Source organism: Haemaphysalis longicornis, unplaced genomic scaffold, assembly GCF_048455015.1.
Source record: "Haemaphysalis longicornis isolate Haplotype H1 unplaced genomic scaffold, Haemaphysalis longicornis Haplotype H1 scaffold_13, whole genome shotgun sequence".
Classification (NCBI taxonomy): domain Eukaryota; kingdom Metazoa; phylum Arthropoda; class Arachnida; order Ixodida; family Ixodidae; genus Haemaphysalis; species Haemaphysalis longicornis.
Window position 1 is genome coordinate 45,286,598 of NW_027526233.1, and position 6,057 is coordinate 45,292,654.

Genomic DNA, 6,057 nt, shown 5'->3' on the forward strand with positions numbered 1-6,057 from the left:
ATACCGGTCTAGTGCGATAACCACTACGCTACTGGCGGGGCTATCTTTCCCCTCCACTTTCTGGGGTATTTGTGTCAATGTAATTTTTTCCGGTGCTTAGGGGTGGTGGCCAGCGCCACTCCGACTTCTCGGGCTGAAGGGGACCTTCTTTTTAACCCCCGGCCCGTGACTCGAGTGTCTTCGACATGTCGAGAGTGTTCGACCAGCGTTAAACCCTCTTAAGCTCCATATGGCACCAAGACTGCCAGAACAGAGGCCCTCGCTATGCATGTAGCGAATCAGAATAGGAAATGAGGGGCTGGTTGAAAATAAGGAAGAAATAAGGGTAGGCAGTCAGGGAAACCTCGGAAAGCAAAGGGAAGAATATGGTAGGTCATAGATACAGAAAAAGAATTTGGAAAGAAATAAACAAAGTGTAGGAAAAATGCCCTCCAGGTGGGATTCAAACTCACAACCTCCACAATACTGGTCTGGTGGGATAACCACTACGCTAGCGGCGGGGCGATTTTCCCCTCCACTTTCTGGAGTGATTATGTTAAGGTGTTTTTGTTTTCCTGTGCTTGGGGGCACAAGCCAGCGCAACTCGGACTACTCGGAGTGAAGGGGACCTTCTTTTTAACCCCCGGGCCGTGACTCGAGTGTATACGACATGTCAAGAGTGGTCGACAAGCGGTCAACCCTCCTAAGCTTCCTATGGCACCAAGACTGCCAGAACAGAGGCCCTCTCTATGCATGTAGCGAATCAGAATGGGAAATGAGGGGCTCGTTGAAAATAAGACAGAAATAAGGGTTGGCAGTAAAGAAAACCTCTGAAGGCAAAGGGGAGAGGAGAGGCTGTTGTAGGTCATTGAAATAGATAAAGAATTTGGAAAGAAAGAAACAAAGTGGAGGTTGCTTTCCAACGTTTTTTTTGACTGCGAGCCCTTATTTCTGTGATATATATATATACTTATAGATACGTATACATATAAATATTTATATACCATCATCATCATCATCACCAACTTATTTACGCCCACACCAGGGCAAAGGCCCCTCATGTTATTCTACAATTACCGCGGTCCTGCGCTAACGGAGACCGATTTATCTCATCTGCCCATCTAACTTTCTGCCACCCCCTGCCACGCGTGCCTTCTCGAGAGATCCACTCTGTTACCCTTAATGACAAACGGTTATCTTGCCTCCGCATTACATGCCCTGCCCGCGTCTATTTCTTCCTCTTATTTTTTACTAATATGACCTTACCACGCGTTTTTTCCCTAACCCACTCCACAATCTTCTTGTCCCTTAATGTTACACCTATGATCTTCCGTTTCATTGCGCGCTGAGGCGTCCTAAATTTAGGTTGAACCCCTTAAGTGAGCCTCCACGTTTGCACTTTCTTCTTCAGGGACAATGGTAGGGTGCCATTCTTCATTTTCATTATCTGAGAATGCCGGACGAATGAGTATATGTATAAATATATATATATATATATATACAGAAAGATTGCGCAGCAGTCTACAACGCCAAAGGAGGCATAGGGGTGTGGTTAGGCTCTTTTTTTTACTACGGTTAATGAAGTAAACATTTTTTTAATATACAGAAGAAAGAAAGAAAAACACGCGCCCAGAGTGGGGCCCGAACCCACGCCTTTCGATTACATGTCGAATGCCTTACCAATTCGGCTATCTGGGCGACTGTGTTCTCCTTCACTTTCTGGGCTATTTATATTTACTAGAAGTGTATCTGACGCTTGAGGGTGGTAGCCAGCGCCACTCGGACTACACGGGGAGAAGGGGACCTTCTTTTCAACCCCCGGGGCGTGACTCGAGCGTCTACAGCCTGTCATGAGCGGGTAACTGGCGGGAAGCCCTCTTATGCTACCTAGGCATCAAGGCTGCCAGAACCGAGACCCTCGCTAGGCTTTCGCAGAATAATATAGTGTATATATATATATATATATAATATAAATATATATATATATATATATAGAATATACATATAATATATATATATATATTTTATATATATATATATATATATATATATATATTATATATATATATATATATATATGACATGTATATACCACGACCATTTACCTACTGCTGAGGGGGAGGAGTAGAAGTCAGCGTACACTCCCCCCTGCCCACACCCGCCTCCATGTGGTGTCCCACAAGCAACGTCGGCACTTACGAGTCCGACGGCTAAAGGGGGGGTACGTGGCAACTGCCCTAGCAGCCGTGTGGTGGGAACAAGTGTTTCAATGTGTCAGGAGCGCCGGGCCAACTCAGCCATGTGCCCAACCACCACACACGTGGGGTGCGGGTAATCATGGACTTCAAATCCACTTCGGCCTAGCCGGGGTGGCAACGGACTTGACCTACGCAACCGAGCGTCTCGTTGCGACCAGTTTGAACGGAAAATCGCTCTTGTGGAATTAGGCGGCTATAAAAATGCAGGAACTAGAGCAGAAAGTCCGAGAAGGCCCTGCTACAGGTGAGCAGCTCGTCGTAGGTTCCTACGCTCGAAATCATCCCGTCACCAAGGACAATGACCACGTCCATTTGAGGAAGCACGGCAAGCCGGGCGCAAGTTGGGGTCGATGACCTTCTCGAAGATGTGCTCGCTGACGTGCGAGTCGACAGTGCTGATCACGTCATCGAAGAAGTAGATGTCGGAGCCTTTGTAGACGGCTCTCGCACGGCTGATACGCTGCTTCTGACCGCCGCTGAGCTTAATGCCCTACTCGCCTACTTTCGGGTCATCACCACCCGGAAGGACGTCCAAGTCCGGCTTCAGGGCACACGCTTCGATGACCCGCTCGTAACGCTCTCGGTCGAACGGCGGACCGAATATGATGTTGCTCTTGACGCTGGCATTGTGAATCCACGCCTATTGAGGACAGTACGCGTAGAGCCATTGAGGGTGACGGATGCTTTCAGCTTCATCATGTCACGAAGCAAAGCGGACAGCATGGAAGATTTTCCGGAGCCGACAGAACCGACAACAGCAGCGAGCCCACCTCGATGAATGCTGATGAGGTCTTTGAGCGTGGCCTGCGAGTCCTTTGACCAGGCGAAGTTGGCTCCTTTAATGTTCAGGCGATCTCCTGCAGCTTCATTTCAATTGTGTTCCAAAGCTTTCGGTTCCCATTCATTCGACCGAAGATACTTGTTGATACGTCCAAGTGATACAAAGAACATAGCGGTGAATGTGATCAGCATTTGCAAGAAAGCCATTTGCACGAGAAGTATCATGAACAGGGAACGCGACCTCAAGGCCTTATTGGCATCAAGGACGTTCGACGAATCGATTGCGATGAACACTCCGAAGCTGGCGAGTGCACCAAGAACGAAGCGCACGTGAACGCAACAATGACACCGGAGCTCAAGTAGCCTTGAACCTTCAGAGATGTCATCTCGTCGTCTCGTATTTGCTGCACCCGCTCTTCGAAAGACTTCTTCCAGGCATACAGCTTCAGCACCTTGATGCCACCCAGGATGTCAGTCATGAGCTTCAGATGCGGGTCCTTGTGCGTCATCAGTTGAAACTGATACTTTCGGATGAAGGCTATCACCACACCATTGACAGGCAGGAGAACAATCATGACTTAAAGGCCGCCAAGGGTGGCGATGCCAAGTTGTCCCCAGAGCAGCCAGATAGCAAGAACAATTTGCAGGGCTACAATCCAGATTAAATTTAAAACCTGGATATAGTCCATCACTCGTTGAGTGTCCACAGACAAGACGTTCACGAACTCCCCCCGAGTAAAACACCCTCTGGCGACGGTAGACAGTGACAGCGCCTTCTTGTAGATTTCGTTTATCATGGCCGAGCGCATGCGCATGGAGATAACGTAGAGGCTGTAGTCGTACTGGCCATTCAGGATGAACTCGAGCATAGATAACATCGTGAAGGCGAACAGGCCACACCACATGCGATCGTTGGAGCTCATGATATCAATGAGCATGTCGAGGATGAGTGGGTTAACAACGGTGAACATGCTGGAGACGAGCTTGACGAGGCGACCAGGGTGAACTCCAGTCAGAAGGTGCGGAGCGGCGGCGGCATGATTCCCACCATGGACACCACCGGATGAGGGCCCTCGGCGTCGGGCTTCTTGCTCAGTACAGCACCTCGCTTCCGCTTCTCTTTCTCTAAGTGGTAAGAGGAGTCCTCGGCGATCTTGGCAGTCTGGCTGTTCTGGTCGAGGAACCACATGTAATGCATCGGCAGTGGCTGCATGAATCCCTGGATGATCATGCTGTTGAACCACTAGAAGAGGAGCTTCGACAGGAACTAAACGCAAACTTCAAGGCAAATTTTCGTCGACTTCTTGCCGCTCATTGGGTGCCCGCTGTCCGCGAAGCAACTGAGGAAAAACTATCCCAGCAGCACCAGACAGTAGGCCACAATAGTGATGAAGCGGAATTCCATCTGGTCGTCGTGTATCGTCTCTCCCTCCTCACTGAAGACTTGCAGAATTATGGACCTATACCACACAATGGCCGCTAGAGACATCAGCAACCAAAATGTATACATTGGTCCGGTAGTTCTGGCAACCCGTCTTCGAGCCGCAGCTATCAGCGCCAAGGCTAGGGTTAAGGTGACGAAACGTATCACGGGAGCGTAGTACTCGATGGAGTACACGATCGCCCCACTCGACTTTCGAAACAAGGCCTGGACGATCTCCACAAGCGAGGTGAGTACAAGAAGGAATAAAATAGCCAGTTTCGTGATGGCATGGCACCGACGGCGATGGTCGAGTGATAAAACACTCGTATAGTAAGCGGGAGGTACCAGGTTCGAATCCTGGGCCGCCAGATACCCACCGGCTTCTTGAAATGGTACAAGCGTCCCCGAAGCCTCTGGATACCTTGGACGCGGGAATAAACGCTTCGAGCTTGACCACTAGCAGCCATTGAAGGCTATGGGGGAGATCCCTCGAACACCTTCGGGCAGGGTCAGGGGTTCGAGGGAGCTGCCCAAGCCGAAAGGGTAAGGCGCCCCCTGTACTGCCTTAGAAGGGGATAAACGGTCTCGACCCGCTCTACCACTGCGGCATACGTAAGTGGCTGCTGCTCCCCGACTTCAGCCGCTGGCCACTAACCAGTTTGAAAATGGGAACAGGTTCCGACCATGAGGTGTTCTTGGAGACCGTAATACCACGCCGAACCGTGTCACTGGTTACAAAAAAGTGGCTGTCACTTCGGTACCGCTGGGCACAAACGGGTATAAAAAATGGTGCAAGCAGCCTCTGAACAGGGGATCTACTGCTTGGGAAGTTACCCTACTTCGTCGGGAAATGCCCCACTGGAAGGGGTCATACCTTTTCGACCGCAGCAATGGCTCAGAAGTACAGCACTCATCTCATATGCGGGACGTACCGGGTCCGAATCCTGGTGCCGCCGGGCCCCCACCGGTTTCTTTAACGGGTACAAGCGTCCCTGGACCAGTGCGGACCCTGGAAAGCTGCCTTTACCCTTCCGAGGGGCCCCTGACCTTTGTCCAACTGGTGGGGCCCCCGGCCATGATGACGCGTTGCACCATTGCCGGGGGTGAAAGAGTCTGGCGACATGTCCTGCCACAGGGGGTTGCGAGTTCAGTGCCCATCGTGGCTGTGGAAGGCACCATGTGCAATCGTGTGCCTTGGTAGCGCCGGGCACCTACCGGTAAAATAGGTAGAAGTGACCCCTTAGCCTGGCGCTCAGCCCCTTGTGTGGGACTACAACGATGGGGAAGTTCACCCGACTTTCATGAGAGAAATCGCTCCGACAGAAAAGGGCGGCTGCAACAACGCACGAACATTTATATATATATATATATATATATATATATATATATATATATATATATATATATATATATATATATATATATATATATATATATATATATATATATTTATATACATCTACATATATAAGAGAAGAAAAACTTCGAACAAGGTAAAAGCACGATTGTGGCCTACGTTTCAGCAAAGATATATATATATATATATATATATATATATATATATATATATATATATATATATATATATATATATACACAAAAATGGTTTCGACCACG

At 49.1% G+C, this 6,057-nt stretch overlaps 1 pseudogene; it reads right to left on the reverse strand.

Annotated features, from left to right (window-relative positions):
• Positions 1-2,339: 2,339 nt before the first annotated feature.
• On the reverse strand, positions 2,340-5,535 carry LOC144163808 (multidrug resistance-associated protein 1-like; annotated as a pseudogene).
• Positions 5,536-6,057: the final 522 nt, after the last annotated feature.